General features: G+C 39.9%; 1 long non-coding RNA gene across 4 annotated transcripts; it reads right to left on the bottom strand.

Moving 5' to 3' along the window:
• Nucleotides 1–9,803: 9,803 nt before the first annotated feature.
• LOC308194996 lies at nucleotides 9,804–15,483 on the bottom strand. Of its 4 annotated transcripts, none has more exons than XR_013951128.1 (4): nucleotides 14,688–15,483; nucleotides 13,035–13,132; nucleotides 11,886–11,980; nucleotides 9,804–11,747 (listed from the first exon to the last, which is right to left on the bottom strand). It is a non-coding gene; the product is annotated as an uncharacterized lncRNA (long non-coding RNA). The 4 variants fall into 4 exon arrangements; XR_013951129.1 differs by having other exon boundaries at nucleotides 13,035–13,127; XR_013951131.1 differs by lacking the exon at nucleotides 14,688–15,483 and having other exon boundaries at nucleotides 9,804–9,987; nucleotides 11,610–11,747; nucleotides 13,035–13,390.
• Nucleotides 15,484–17,117: the final 1,634 nt, after the last annotated feature.

Here is a 17,117-nt window from a genome sequence, read left to right as displayed (position 1 = left end):
TCACGTTCTTCATTTCTGCCTAACATTCACCTCAGCCTGGCTGAGAACTCTGCTCCCCTTGTAGAGTTGGCCAAAATGCAGAGGCTTGGGATGAAAGCAAGTCTATAGTTCCACTAGGTGTACATGAGCATCAAGTAGGCTGATGAGCAGAGAGGAGGTCAAGCTACAAAAGCAAGAAAACAAACAAACAAAACAACAAATGAACACAGAAGCTTTGAACCATTAATGCTGTTGTCCCAACTGCTGTCTAGAAGGAAGGACAGGGAGCAAGAGTAGTGACCCTGATTTCATTCCACCACCACTATGTCTGTGATAAAAAACTCACTGATGGGCTACTCCATCTGTGTAACACAGATAATGGTGTACTTCTTAAATGTTCTGGTTTCTATACTGTGTGCTCAGCCACATGGTGTTGTTAAAGTCTGATTATTTCCAATCCCACTGCATTAAAAAAGCAAACTAAGAAGAGTGTTGTGCAGGAGACAAATTGGACATGCATCGGAGATCCTAGCTGAACATATTTGTTAAAAAAACGGTGCTTTTTGATGAATGCTAAGAGTCAAAAACTTGTCTTTATCACAGAAGTTGCTGTCTGCAGGGAGAGGCACAGTAGAGAGCAGTGCTGACGGGAAAAGCAGCCAGCTGACTTGGTATCTCTGTCAAACAACACTGGGACATGCTGAGTTCAGGAAGCAGTGGAAGAATGAGCAAAATCATGCCACAGACTAAATCGAGAGACTTCTGCTTTGCTTGCACAGTCTACAGCTGTTGCGATATCCAGAAACTTATTTGAAACATAAAATATGAGCTGAAAATGAGCTATTGGAAGATTTTTGTGTTGTTTTCTTTCTTTTTACCATTTGAATGCGTGCAGAAGATATACTCTGTATATTGAATGGTTTCCTATGAAGAAAATTACAGAGACAGGAATAAGTACCCTGGGATTTATGCAGACCGTGCATTTTCAGTGGCAGGAAACTTTGCCAGGTTGTTATATGCATTCATGAAATGGTCTCTGGAAACATCTGACTGGAGAGCACTGCAATATTCAGTGGGATGCACTGAAAGACAGCCAACATGGCAAGCATCTTGGGTGCTTCTCCAACAATAATTAGCTTTATCAAACTTTGACTAGTGATGTCAAAATATTTTCAGCTTGTAGTCATGAAGTGGGCAGCAAGCATGCAAGCTCACCGCTTCACACTAACATATGTTGAATCTCAAGAGGTTAACTAGTCATCTGTTTCCAAACTATTAAAAAGAAAAAAAATATACATTTTATTATTATTTTTTCCCTGCTCATGTTTTTGAAGTGTGTCAGCCTGGACACAAATTACAGCTTTGCAGGACATCTACTCTCTCAGATATTTCTGACTATATAATGGCTTCAGTGTAGACCTATAGGGGAAATCATGGAGAGTATAGAAAACTGAGCCTTCAATCAATGTGGATTTGTTGACATGAGGAAAAAATACTTTGACACACTGATAACTGAGGAGTTCAGACTGTTGTGACACAGACAGCAAAGGGCCTGCAACCTTTTGCTTCCTTGAAACTAGCTGGGAAGCAAAAGACCAGATCTGACCTCCACTTTCAGAAGCCTATCTTCAGACCCGATAAAACCAATGGTAATTTAATTTATACAGTGATGATGGACAAACCTGAAGTCAAGCACAAACCTCTTTCCTGATACCGATTAAAAGAAGGAGCAGAGCAACCCTTCTGATAGCCCAGTACAGTTCTAATGACATTCGTGGTGTTGGCAGGTACTTTTGTGAATGTGTTTTTTCAACCTTAGCATTGAGAAAACCTATACATTGAATAAGCTGAATCTGCCAGTGATTCCCAGCTGTCTTAAGTTAAAACAAACACATCACCACCAAAAAGTAAAAAACACCCCAAACCCACCATTTCACTACTAATATATTAACTTGTAGATATGAGTTAACAATATCATGCTGCTGGGAAAAAATGGAAAACCATTCTGGGAAAAATAAACAGAAGTACCATCTGTAAAACACATGGTGTACCACTGGCATTTGGCTCAGTGGTGGGAAGCACGTGGCTCAGCTGCAGGCACCATAAGTCCAGGAGGATGTGGACAGGATGGAAAAAGTCTCAAAAACAGGAACAAGGACAATGAGGGGCTTCGGGAAGACAGGCCTTGGGAAGACAGCTTATTAGGAAAGCCTGAAGGGTGAGGGCTGCTTGCTCTGGGGAGCAGAGAAACAGTCCTCAAAGTGCTTTGCAGAGGTTTTCAGATGTGTGAAGAGCAGTTAAGAAGGGAATAGTTTCCTCCACAGCTCCCAACCCTTTAGACAACATTAAGCTCACTGTAGACCATGAAGTGCCAGAGACATGACTGAGCCAGCACCCCTGCTGTGTTGCTTACTTTACCAGGAATTAGAAGTTTGCACAACACGGTTTGGCTACTTTCTGGAACAAATCATCATGATCTCACTAGCTGATACATTCCTTGCACACATGCAAGTGTTTGCTCTGAAGTTGCCTTCCCTCATGGCCAAAGCAAGAAAGTGTGCAGCACTTCCTTCTGGTGCCCACCTGGCCCTTCATTTCAAGCTGCTTCGCTCTGATCTTCTTCCTTTCTGTTATGAGCTCGTTAGTGGCTTGCCTGCCTTTTTCTCAAGCCTGCTCCTCCAGCTGTTGGGAAATGTGCTGGGTTCCCTCCCCTGACCCAAGGACATGTTGCCGTTCTCCACTCAGAGCAGCTACAGAAAAAGGACTGACCTGTTGGTTCCCGTGGACTGACCAGCTCTCACAAAAGGTATAAAAATGAAATATTTCAGTTAAAGGAATCTATGACTGGCACAGAGCTACTGCTAATAGATCACCTGGCTCAGGAAATGTAGGCAAACTATGTTGAATGTGAATGGAAAGTATCTAATGTTCACTTAAATATGAAGCCAACAAAATGCAGAATACAAGGCATTGAGTTTGCATGCTGGCAGGAAACACAGTAACATTGATACAGATAAAAGCAAAGGAACAAACAATGAGGTATAAAACAAATGAAGGAAGAAAAGTTGTGAAAGTGCCTTGGTGATTTCCCTAAGGACGTGCCTACCCAGCTGTCCAAACTAATGCAGACAGCCATGAGGTGTTCACAACCAAGTTCCCGTCAGTGGAACAAATACAGATGTCTGCATACATGGTGTGCGTCTGCTAGCACAGCAGGAGCGAAATCTAGAGGGCAAGTGAGAAACAAATGAACAGCATTTTTGAGGAGCACTAAGTCAATCATCCCGGATAGCATGCTCAGGGTTTCAGATCTATAGAGATCACTCTGAATCCTTATAGATTATGTAAATTTGTTCCTCATGGAATAAGGACCTAACAAAAAAAAAAATAAGTTGTCAGATAATCCAGGAAAAAAATACATATCAGTGCTCAGTTTATGCTTGGTGCCCTGAACTCTGCGTCTCCTGTGAGGGCTCCACGTCCTAGCAGATGTTCCTGCAGCCCCCCGTTATTTTAATTTTTCTTCCCAGCACCAGAAGCCCTTTTGCAGAGCAAGTCACAAAGGTACAAGTGCTGCTCCCGCACACAGAAACAGCACGGATGTTTCAGTTAGCTGGAAACAAGCGATTCAGAAAGGTCCTGGCACAAATACTTCAGTTACCCAAGTATGGGCTTTGTGCATATTTATAGTACAACTGAACCATCTTAAACAGCTTAACATTTTTTCCTGTTATACAGTGTGGTCTGGTGTTAGCTGTTGCAGGGAAAATTAGCACCTAGGGAGAATATCCCAAGCAGAGGAACATAGACGACAGCTGATAAATTAAATAAATTTTGTCTTTTATTTCCGCTTAAAGTTTTTATTGTCCTTTCTTCTATTTTTTTAAAGTGCATTCCCTTTTTCCTCAATCAACTTCTGTATCAACAGCACTTAAATATATTCATGTACATTTCTTGCTGTAGTAAAGCTGTAAAACAGTTTTAAATGATTTGGAGAACTAAAAATGTAATGCATTGGCTAGTAAACTCAGCTGCACAAAGTCTCACATCTGTTGCAGTTTCAACCAACTGGCTGAGGCTGTCCATGTAAGCTCCACGAGATGCACAAGCATACGCAGGATCAGGCATGTCCCTGTCCCGCTTAATAATGCAAAAAGGCACCCAGAAAAAATGTTCAACCTGGACCAGATGTGTCCCAGCTGATCTGCTCCTGAAATCAGCTCTGCAAACCTGTTTCTCAAGGTTTTTCAACAGCCTGTGCAACCTGGTTCAGCTAGTGCAGTTACACTTCCAGCTAAAGATAGCTCATACCTTTGCTTCACAATCACTCGTCTTTTAAAGACCAATAATTAAGCAAAAAAAATCTTCCCACCTTTCTATTTGTTATAAGCCAAAGGAGTAGTTGCCATTTGTTCGTTTCCCTCTGACCTTACTGCATTTATTTTCTAGTGTAAGAATTTTCTCAACATGAATTTCTTCTGAAAGCTACTTTATCTTCCTTTTCCTCTCCCCAAACCCAAAACGCATGTTTTTCAGGAACTGTCCCCCAGAAGGCTATTGGCACCAAACTGAAAATATTTTCTTCTTGTGTAAAATCATAGTAGTGGTATTTCTAACGAGATTTTTTTTTTTTAACTTATTTTTAAAAGTAACAATTTGGAATTTATTTGTCACTCTACAAATTTAAAATATTTCCAAGCACCACTAATCACTGGAGGCAGCATAATTCCCATTTGAAATTATGGGGAAACACAAAAAGGAAGCAGGTAATGAGAGAACTGAAAAAAAATAAATTTCAGAATCATATGTTGATAAATCCAGAATGGAAACATCTTTCATATTAATTTTCTATGTGCAAGTACCCCAGTTTCCCAGCAACTCAGTCAGTGACATAAAGTTAACTTTGTGGGAAAGCAGCTCTGCACTGCACTCTCTGGACAAGAAGCTAAGAGCTTTGTTGGAGTCTATTCATAACCCTGCACTGGCATTTGGCAAATTGCCTCTTTGTTATGTCCCTTCCTCTTTAACATGAAGATTAGTTATTCTCATATTACACAAAAAATATTTGTTTTAAAGTGCTAATCTGCCATCATTTTCTGTATCGTTAGAACAGAAGTTCAAAGTTTTCCCAAACTTGCAGAAAATTGTTTAGATATTTTCATGAAAAAAAAAACACTATCTTGTTTCTTCTATATTTTATATAAGAATATAAAGTATGAATTTAATTGCTTTTAAACAAAATATTTGTCACCTAGATTCCCTATTTTGAACAAAAAAAAGTGATTTATAATATTGCTTTATCCATAACGACAGATAAAAATTTTCCTCTGTGTGTTCTCAATTTATATACCAACTATGTTGATTCTTGAACTGCATCCACAAATTCTTGAAAGAGGGGCACTTTATCCAAGTTTCTTCTAATTGATCCATTTATGTGTATATATATGTTTATATATATATATATAAACATAATGGAGTTATTCATACCAGGGCAAGTGAGACTACACTCTGAGTGAGTTGGATTTCAAAAATAAATATTCCAACTCAGCTAACGTCAAGGTGAGTATTTCCTCTGAAACTTTTTAATAGAAATTCATCCAGGCAAATCCTTCATCACAGCTTCATCAGCCTTTTTGGGACAGCAGAGGCAGCCTCCTGTGGGACATTTAGGCCTACGCAGGCAAGTGATGTGAGGAGTCAAGCGGAGGCCTGGTCCCTGCCAGCACCCAGCACGTCACCACCAATGCAGGTGTCTGCAAAAGGTTTATGCAAGGGAGCACACAGGGGGGTGGTGACGCTTTGACCGCTCCTGGAGAGGAGCACAGATGGCTCACAGAGTGTCATCGCCTGTCCCTCCGGCACCAGCATCCCACCAGCATCCCTCTGCCACAGAGAATCCCCCAGCATCTGGGGCAGCACCAGCTTCGTGCACACTTCTGCTCCTCTGCAGCCCTTCCGCAACCCGAAATCCAGCTCTTCCTTAAACCATCCACAAAATTTTTTGCCACTTAACTTTGCATACCTTTCTCCCCAGTCACAACTTGAGCTGAAATGGAAAAAAAAAAAAAAAAAGCACAACACCAACAACAAACCAAGCTTGGCTTGGCCTGGAATGCCAAGAAATAAAACCGGCTCTGAAAGAACTGCAAAGCGGCAAAAGTAGGTTTCAGTGGGACTTCTAATGGGCTGTGAATTATACTCCCACTTAATTAAATTACCTTGCTGAATCAGGTCCTAAATTAAAGTGAGAGATACTCTTCAGTGTTTATTTGGTTCAGATAATTAAAGAAAGTAACAAAATGAGTCTTTAGAGCTAATGTAAATTGAAGTTTTAGCAATTAAATATTTCTTTGCTTGACTACTGGCACAGCTATTTGGTTCAGAGTGAATGCAGGAATAGGTGAAAGTAGATCTTCTGTTGTCCCCTCTGCTATGAAAACCAAAGGGGGAAATTATTAAGAACCAATCCTACCTCAAACAGATTCATTTGGAAATACCTTCTTTCAAACCTTTAAATTGTTCTTCATATCCCTTTTGTACCATGATTTTGGGCTCCCTCTGAAGCCAACAAGCAGGAGCATAAGCTATTTACTTATTTACTTTAAGCTCTGGAAAATGGGAGATTTTGAAGAGGCTGATTTCTTCCTGAGAGGGGGATGAAATTTCATACTGGCTCTTATTGAAACCAGTTCACATCTCTCAGGCCCTTCTTCCTCCTGTCTCCATCTCTCCCCCATGCCCATAATATGCCCATTTATACACTGAATGTGGTATAATAAATCAAGCTCCCCTGAGATCCAGAAGCCATTCCTACTCCATTGCATGAGGGCAACTCCACCAGAGGTTGTGAAACAGCAGAAGGGCAGTGGAGGGCAAGACACGCTTTCCAACATTGACTTGAATTAAACTGGAATTGGAAGTAAAGACCCCCCGAACAAAGTTTCTTTTTGCAGTGCTAATAAAATCTTGGCAGCAGCAACTGAAAGTTGGCTGACACGTTGAAAGCAGAAACCCTTCCTCTGTCCACTGTTGGTGCTTTTCCTCCTAGCACTGCCAAAACCCATGGGGCGCTGCCACAGGGGAGCACCCGTCACACCCCAGCTGCTCTGCTCCTCCTCTGCCCCGCACAGGCTCCCAACATGTGCTCCTAGGAACCCCAAGCAATTTGGGATCCTATCCTGCACCCCAAACTGGCCAGGATTCATAACACAAGGGTCCAGTCTGGCTGGACCATGCAGACACTTTGGCTTGCAGGAAGCTCACGTTCAGCCTCTCTGGGGGAAGTGCAGTGCTGCCTCTCCGCCTGGACGGACCTCTTGGCTGACATGTGGTGAGGAGAAAGACTGCCCTGCTCCTTTTTTTATTTACCTTTCGCTCTGGAGAGCGCAATGAAGTGTGCCTACCTTCTGCCGATGAGCTCAGTGATATTAATTCATCTGCCTCAATCCTCAGGTGATGGAAAAAAGGTATTTGAACAGAAATAACTAAATGGAGAAAAAAAAATACCAGTAAAGTTATGAAGGTCTTCATTTAGATGTACAGTTTAAATTTCCAGGACATCTTTCTGTAAGTTTGGATCAAACTGCAAATGTGACAAGCTAGGCTCTGTGCTCTGCTGGAATACCCACAGTCAAAGGACCACACTCACTTGAAGGCTGGGCTCAGTCAGTTCTGAAGCTTATCTATACCAGGTTCTTTTACACGTATCTTTGCTGGCATCTATATTTATCATTCACTATGTATGTATATATTTCTACAGTCCATCTTTGCAGAATGGCACCTTGTACATTATTTCTTGTGGGATACCAGTGAGGAATCCCCATGAAGACTGGCTTGATGAAGCAGCCTCTGGTCTCCCACAGAACACAGAGAGGAGTCATAAACCATTAAAAGGAAACTTGCAGCTTGCAGCAGCAAGTCCTGAAGGGAAAACATACCTGGTGATTTGAAGGGCTTCTCTAAGTTTTCTGAAAGATGGCATCAGCTGTCAGACCTGCAGGGAGCTCATCTGCCCTCTGAAGGAGCCATTACTCATGCTACTACTCTCATACAGTCTCCCTACATGTATCAGAGGAAATGTCAGTAAATAAACCATAGAAGCCAAGAAATATAAGATTCTTTCAAACTAGTCCATTCAAGATCAAGAAGGAGAAACATTGCCACAGAGGGATCATTGCTTGTACCCTAGCCTTACAAAAACATTTACTGGAAAAACACAGATGTTAAAGAGAAAGGTGAAAGCAAAAAAAAAAAAAAAAAAAAATTGGACCCAAAGACTGTTTTATGTGGATTGATATTTCTGGTACTCTGTTGTCAAATTTCTCACCAGTGTCCCAAAACTTTCCAAAATTATTAGTGACCCAAGACCTTCTGCTGAGCTGGAACTCTCTTCAGCCTGCCCTCAGCTCAGAAGGGCTGTGTGCCTGCCTTCTCCTCCCCATCCCAAGGAAAATTTGCTGGATGCTTGGCATTGAGATCTTCACAACCCCAGGATTATTCTGCTCAACTGATGCATTAATTTCCACTCTTTTACCACCTGCAGATAAAGATGTTCCCCTCTTCCCAGGTGAGGAATGTTAATTGCCTTCCTCATTTAAATCACAGGTTCCTAAAATGCAATTCATGCTGTATCAACAACACCTTGAAATGGCATTCTCCATTTCTGTAAAGACTCTGCAGTGTTGTTATAATACAAGTGTATTCTTCTAAAGTAGAAGCAGGAGACATTGAGAAATGCCATTGTATTCAAGTGACTGAGTTTCTAGGAAACAGGGCAGTTTGTTTTGTTTCATTTTGTTTTAAGAAAAACTTATTCTTCAAGAAAAGGTATAGTGAGTTCCCATAATTTGAATTTCATTTGGTGACTAACTTTCATAATGAATGTTAGCAATTAAAAAGTAATTATCATTTATTATATTCCAGATTTGTATTACTATATCACTTACTGCATTATTTACTGTATCATTTACCACAGTACCCACAACAAAGGAGAAGGAACTGAGACTTCATTCATTTAAAAACCTACTCACTACATTTTTAATGAAGATAAACCAAATTACTGAAAGCTCAGGTTATTTTTCAACTAAAGGTTAGAACAGATGGAGAGCCGTATATGCAATGAGGGATTGGAAGAGGAAATTCAGTTTATCTATGGGATAATACAATGTTTTTTAGAGAGCAATATTTTCATCCATATTTTCTTCAATAATTCTTCATAACTAGTTTGGGCAAACAATAGTCCTTACATTATTGTGAAATCTGTTTACTACTTTACCAAAGAAATACTTATGTGTTTTTTTTCAGGCACAGTGATGAATACACTTACTTTATTTATCAATAAAAGTAGTATTTTTTTAAATGCATATTTATCCAGTTCCCTATTTTCTTCTCACCACAACAATCCAGACTTAATGAGATCAACCTTAAGAAGTTTTGACCTCTGTTTTCAATATCAGATGTATAGACTTTCAGTGTAATACAATGGTGGAAGATGTCAGTATGTTATAAGGACTAATTTACACCTTCTAAATATTTTCTGAAAATTATATGCCTGTTCTAAAATACTGCCTTTTCTTTATTATTATTTTACCTATCTTACCTAGTTTTCTGTAGGGCTTAGTGTAACAATTTAATGCCTTTTTGGACGGAGCAACACACTCCATAATCACCTCCCTAACTTCAAATAATTGCCTCTTTCACAGTTCATTTTCCCAAATTAGGTTCAAGTCTCCAAAGCTGCATATGTTGCTGAGAATTAAAGACGTGACAGTTTGAGTAGCAGCTGAATGGCAACACAGATAAACCCAAACGAGCAATACCTAAATACTGCATGCGCCTCTCCACCAGCATCCTGGGCGCTGGTGGGGACATGTCCCCAGCCTCACAGAGGAGGAAAGGTCCAGGCTTTGCACTGCCCACAGGCAGTCTCACCAGAGTAGGTGCTGCCCGCTGTGCCAGAGTGATGCGCTGTCTGCCAGAGCCTCCATTTGCCATCAAACACATTTTATTCTAAGGAGAAATTTGCAGTTATTTTTGAATGTGCAAAAATACAGAAAAAAATATTTATTATCTTACTTATTTTAACCCCGTCACCATGACAAGCAGGGTAGGCATGGGAAAATAAATACAGAAAAAACAAGAACTACTAAGGTGCTGGGACAAGCCATTCATCACTTATCACTACACTTGTATGATCCTGTGCTTTTGATTTCTCAGCAGCAAATAAAGAAGTTAAATTAAATCTTCTAACCCCTACAGTTATGACAAAACAAAGTACTTGGATGCAATGTGGAGTATTGCAGCTACCCACTGACTAGGAGAAAAGAGCTTACCCAACATGTGCCATTCAGGACTGGTCCATGCAGTGCTTTCTTCAGTGCTACAATGTGCACAATATACTCGAGGGTTAATTAATTCAAACCATCTCCTACTTCCCTTGGAAAATTATTATGCTGGCTAATAAGTCTCAGTGTTATGAAGCTGTATGAACTTATAAATAGTATTATTTTAAAACACCCGTTCAGCTTATTCAGCTGTTCAAACACTTTTTATATTTGCTGTCCACTTTAGGCATGTGAATTCTACCTTAGATTAGACAGAAGTAGCTTGGATGGTCAAGATATGCTGTTTTATCCCACAGCTGCTGGAGAAAACATGTACTGATATAAGAAAACATGTTACCTGGGGTCAGGGTCAGAGAAACTTACCCAGGAATCTTACCTGGGCCCAAGATTACCAAATTTGACTATTTAATAGGAGACATCGTAGGTTATTCAAATTAATGTGTATCACAAATCTGCCAAAACCTTAATAAACTCCATTTATATGCATTATAAAATCCTTCCAGAGTCTAGTGGAAAAAATGACTTTTCCTGCTAAAAACATGTCTGCAAAATGCAAACTTTTTGTGAATCATATTTGCCAGCTGCATGAAAAGCCACCAGTGATATTACTCAAACCACAAAAGTTATGCCTTTGAATGTTGACATCCTAACAAAACCCATACAGAAAAATAAATTACTCCATCTACAGAAAAAAAAAAAAGTAGCAGATTTTGCTTTGAAGCATTTTTGTTTTGAAATGTGCAATAAGAAGCCATTTTATCATTTCATTGCTACTGAAAAAAAAAAAAGATTTCACCAATTAAGTGATGGGTTCTGTGCTGTATGTTCAGAATACCACAAAACTCATTTTCTTCTGCTTTTTCCCGAGAAACTACATCTTTAGTGATAGTCTATTTAGAAGTTTTAGCAAACACTCTTTTGCGGCAAGTCAGCATGTCTCTTTTAGATGACCAATGCTGTTTCCATTTCCCCTGTGTAAATACTGCTTGTGACTGGGGACCCAAAACTGGAAAGACACTCTTAAACCACTGATTGCACTCTTCTGCTGCCATAGGTAAACATATTGCCTTTCACAAATTTCACCTCAAAAATGAATGAATGAATAATTAAATAAATAAAATCAGGAGCATAGGGTCTTTTCCTGTAATATCAGTCTGAACATTTGTTGGACAGAAACCTTCACATTTTAGCCAAGCACTAAAACTTTTGACCAATTCTTTGTTTTTCATATGGTTGGTCTTCCTCTTAGTTGCCTAATCTCATGCTCAGCACCGTTACATTCCATACCATTTCACTTGCTGCAAGGAAGTCACCTCCTTCTTCCTGTACTCCAAGAAGCTCTTCCGTTCTTCCCATTAGATCAAACCTCAAAACTTTACGTCATCATTTCACCAGTACCCAGCAATCCATGGGACAAGTTTTCTGCTAAAAATATTAAATAAACAAAAGCCTTATCTCCTTTTAGTCACCTCACTAGCCAAAATGATCTCAGCTGTAGTGTAAAAAACAAACAAAGCCTCTTTCTTGAGCAAGTTTTGTTGTAATCTGCTTGCACACATATACCTGCTTATTTAGGCCATGGTTACATGGAGATCAGTCCCATAAACACCCAAGGAAGAATGACAGGTCTTTCAAGTACGTTCAAAATCGAATTGTGGCTGGTAAAATATAAGAAAATCTCATTTTAGTGAAACTCTACATCCTGCCTGTAAAATATGCTAATGCTTGCTCTTGCTACAACTGTCAAGGGACTACAACTGTCTCAGTATGGGCTTTTTGTGAGTTGTTTCATATACTCTGATTCTGGGTGCCTGGTTTGAATCACCTAAAGGCTTCCTTCTCCACACTAACAAGCATCGCTGTTGGTGGCAACTGTTGGATAGTAGCTGCAAACATCCGGGTGTGAGGATGAGAGAGCCTGAATCACCTGCCAGACACCCTGGCTTCCAGCACCAAGGTCCACACCATGCATGTCTCTAGGTGTCCTCGATTTTTAAAGATGTATTTACTCTCTGCTTGAAAACAAAACTGATTCTTTAGCACAAAAGCTGAAAACTTTTCATGAAATGAAATGAGATTCACTGGGCCTTTGCTCTCTTGTTATCATCAACCATTTATTTTTTACCAACTTTTTTCCCTAATTTAAACTCCCTGAAAAGCAGCAAAAAGAGGTGGAGTGGGACTTACCCCACCTTCACCATTTGGGACTCTTCCATGCCACTTGCTCTCCAGCATTACAGCACATGCAATATAGTGGAGAGTTAATCAACTCGCATCTTCCCCCATTTCCCTTGGAAAATCTCAGCGCTGGCTAATAAACCTTACAGTTATGAGGCTTATATGAACTTATAAACCTTGCAGTAATTTCAAGTGCATGTGCGGTTTACTCAGCTGTTTGAACACTTCTCACCTCAGCCACCCTTTCTCCCTGTGAACTCATACCCCAGAATAGCTTTGCAGCAATGAAAAATAACTGTGTGATTGAAAGCGTATGAGGTTTCTGCACATTTATTCCTTCCATGATTAATTAAAGGATTTGGGGATTTTTTGTTCCTCTTATACTAAATGGAGCTATGTTGCCAGAGGCCAAAAGCTGGAATGTTTGGTGCTTAATGTGTTCTGGATTTAGTACCTGCTCCTCAGGTTAACCACTTAAACCCCTAGGGATTTAATCTTACCAACCGTACGACAGAAATAGCAATCACCACCTACCTGAAGGTGTCTTCGGCTGTCCCAGTGGAAACGCCACCTAAAGGAACGCTGCCATCACTCACTGCAACCAGACCATCACAGAGTCACCTGGGGCTGTCCTGAAATGCACAGTGAGCTGAACAGCATTCTCTGGCCATCCCATGTTTCAGCTTGTACCACAAATCCTGCTGACTGCAAGGGATGCCGGCAGTGAAACAACAGCTGCCTTTTGGGGCGGCACAAATGTTCTTGTCATTAGGAGAGTACAAAGTCAAGAACACACGTCCCTTAACACGAACATGGAGGTGCTGTGTGGGCAGCCTCAGTGCTTCACTGCCCCAAGAGATCTGGTGTAATTGTCACTTTTCTCCATGAAATCTGCCCTGGAATACCAAGACATTAATAGTTGAACAAGTAGAAAAGGACTTTTTCCTATCACTTACAAGTAACTCTGTGTTTTATGGTAAACAAAAGAAATTACTGAAGGAAATGGGGGACTTAGGTCGTCTCTCTCAACACCAGATTTCAGTTGCACAATACAAAATATTCTTAAAAGAGTGTCTTTGGGGAAGATTCTACCATCCAAGTGCTATTTAATTTGTCTTAAATGGTTTCTAAATTAACATCCATGAAGCATTTTGCTCATAGATGCCTGATTCAACCTGCTGACAACCCCACCTTATTTCTACCTGCTAAAAAGACTTAAAAGATAAATATTTTTGAAAACATTGCAAATAAGCCCCACAACAATTTCAATAGGGGTTTTGCAGAATAATAATAATAACAATAATAATAACAATAATAATAACAATGATAATAATAATAATGATAATAATAAAGAGAACCTTACTAAGCATAATTATTTCTAAGTAAACAGGGAACCAGTCCACGTAACAGCATGAATCATTTATCCTTCCATCTGAAAATATCTGAGAAAACTGACCAAAATCATCAATGCCATAAGAACAAGTGAGTGCTATCAGGTATCAGTTGTGATTTTTCAGACCGAATTTTGCTCTTGAGCAGATGATGCGATCCCTTGAACACCTAGTTTAATAGGTACAAATTTCTCTGAAAAAAGCATATTTATTTCATGCATCATTTCCTTAACGAGTGTGAATGTTGTACCTGGCACTATGCATTTTTGAAATGTGGGACTGGTTTTGGTACTACGTATATTGGAGAAAAGTGCATCTAAAATGACACAAAGCAGAAAAAAACTTGAAATTCATTCTTGCTGATACATGGGTATTTCTGAATGCTAGAAAACAGATTAATTACCAGCACATTTGGGACTTCAGCGTGAAAACATCTGGAATGCCAACTGAACAAGTCCAGCTGCACCACTTATCTAGTATCTAATGCAGAGAAATATATTCTGTTGTCTTTTCCCTGGCATTTACTCCAGGCAAAACTTTCCTTCTTGGTTTTTCAAATCAGGATTTAAAAAACAAGATAAAACAAACAAACAAAAAAAACAACCCCAAAACAACAACAACAACAAAAAACAAATCCACAGACACTCACTACTTCTTTCTACAATAGAAGTAATAAAGAGAAACACCATTCAACCAATTCTTAATTGGCTCTCACAATCATTTCCACTCCAGTCTGTGGAAGATGCTGCAGACAGATATAAGGAGTACGTTGCTGTAGCATATGCAACCTTCTCACCTTCAGGAGATGGCTACCATAGGAACATGAGTCGTATGGTATTTCGGAAGATATATGATGTCAAGGCAGAAGAGGAGCAGTCATCACAAGGGGCAGCACCAGGCTGGTGAGCAATGGAGAAGGCAGCTGATGCCAGAAACATTCTGTACTTCAGGCAAAGCTGGAAAAAATAAAAAATAAAATAAAATAAAAAATAAAAAAATAAAAAGATGATAGTGGCTTTGGATTTTTTTCCCCTCTGGAAAGAATTAAAAGAGCTATTAAAAAAAAAAAAAAGAGGAGAGAGAGAGGAAAGGAATAAAATCTGCCTTTGCTAAGTTGGATGACGTGCATTCTTGGTGGCCCATGCTCCCCAAAAAGGAGAGAAAAATAGAATTTCTACCAATAAAATGATTATTTCTTCAATATAGCGCACTTTGACAAAACATTTTAAGCAATTCTAAGCCACTATTAACCCCAGCCACAGGAAGGAAGTGAAGCTCTATTCATGCTTAGCACATCTAAATTCCCATTGTACAAAAATCATACCACACTCCTCAATGTAATTTCTGAACGCTCGGCCACAGTGCATTAAATTTAACCATGGCTGCCCACTGGCTCTGCCTTCCTGTACTCAGAGCAGGGCAGCATACAGCATGCACAATTTTCAGGGAACCAGGGAAGTTTTGGAAACCAGGAGCCTCTCCTGAGGCTGGATGGGATCAGCTTGCATCGCTGCACAGGAGAGAAACATAGCAGAAGCATCTTTCTTTTAAAGGATTGCTCTTGGCTCTGGAGAGGTCTGTTATTTTTGGTGGGCTGCGTAAAGGGACAAGGCACCTCTCTGCTCCCTCTCCCACACAGCAGCCAAGCAAAGCCTGGTGGCAATGCAGCTCTTGGTGAAGAAACACAGGTGTGCCCTGCAGGCACTTAAAGACTAACAGGAAAAAAAAAAGGAAACAAAATGTTCCTGTGTGTTTAATAAATTGGTATATAACTGTAATGCAACCTACTATCCTAGATATAAAATGAAATATTTTTTAAAGGATTGAATCCTTTGTGGATTTTCTCAGTGGATCGGCATGAAGCTATTTAGCCCAGATGTTTCAATAATTCTGATGCATTAGGAGATGTACGGCACTGTGGCCAAGTGTTAACATACTGAACTATAATGTAAAACATGTAAAGATACTGGTTTCCAAAGTTGTTAGACATTTTCACTCTAACCACTCTGCTCTCTTTTGTAGCTATGTTTTCTTTACAATATGCACTTACGTTTTAGTGCATATGGAAGATGAACAAGTAACCCCCACATCCCCTCCCATCAAAGCCTAACTTCTCTGCATTCCCTGGAAGAGCACACAGGGGCCAACTCAGAATTGATGTGAGAGTCCTGCAGAAGTGGAAGTCTCATCTCTGAACAGCAAATCTCATAGTGCAGGCGAACACAAGGCCAACAAGCCACAGCTGGGTACCACATGAGCAGGTGAAAAAGCAATGGTGAGATTTTTGATGACAATTTGGTGTCAGAGACACCAAGACAGAGTGTCTCACTGCTTGGTTCTCGTATGCATCTGTAATGAATTTAGGTATGTGCAGAGGTAATTTTAAAGATATTTAAGCAGGTGCAATGTCCCTGTTGGAATGGTTTAGTTCAGAGAAGAAACAGTAAAGGGAACATAAAGTAGCACAAAAAAAAGGCAAGAGCATGTGCTTAGAAGGATGCAAAATGTGCAAAGGAATAGGCTGGCACTCTCTATAGAAGAATAATGCAATGGAATACCTTGCACTGAGAGCCTCTTTGGAAAAATCTCTGTTGTTATAATTAATTATTCAAAAGAGCTGAAAATATTTCAGAGCTCATTTTTGCACTATCTACCTGCCAGAGTGCGAGCTGAGAGTTCTCTGACTCTTCAAGACATTGTTAGCTTTAAAGGACAAAACACAACCTGAAATTAATGAAAATGAACTCCTACTACAACTTCAAACTTAGCATCTATTCTCTCTATTTCAATGCAAGTACTTGCTAGAGAACACCTTACACTTCAGACAGAAAAGAAGAACTGAGAAATACCCTCCACTGCTTCAAGTGGCATTTGATTTTATTTCATTTTTTTAAACAAACAATACTGATATTTCAGTTAGGTCTGTAGTTTCTTATTCATTTTTAAGGCAAGTAAATGTTCAGGTTCCATATATGAGTCATATACAGCAGACTGGTGCAATCTGCCATAGGATGCCGTATCGACTGTTGATATGCTGACTATCCTCTATAGTAAAGTATGCTGTGGAGGGTTTCTTTCACTTCCAGAAGATAAATATTTGTTGGGCAACCAAATTTCCTTCATGCCACTTGGCAACTAATCTGCTTTTTTTGTTCTCCCCCCCCCCCCCCCCCCCCCCTTTTTTTCCCATGGCTACACAAAGACTAGTCATTAAACTGTATCCCAA

The sequence above is a fragment of the Anser brachyrhynchus genome (genome assembly GCF_964034855.1).
Source record: "Anser brachyrhynchus genome assembly, chromosome: 4".
In the NCBI taxonomy this organism is placed as follows: Eukaryota; Metazoa; Chordata; class Aves; order Anseriformes; family Anatidae; genus Anser; species Anser brachyrhynchus.
The sequence above is the reverse complement of the archived record's forward strand: the minus strand, read 5'-3'. Positions and strand labels throughout refer to the sequence as shown.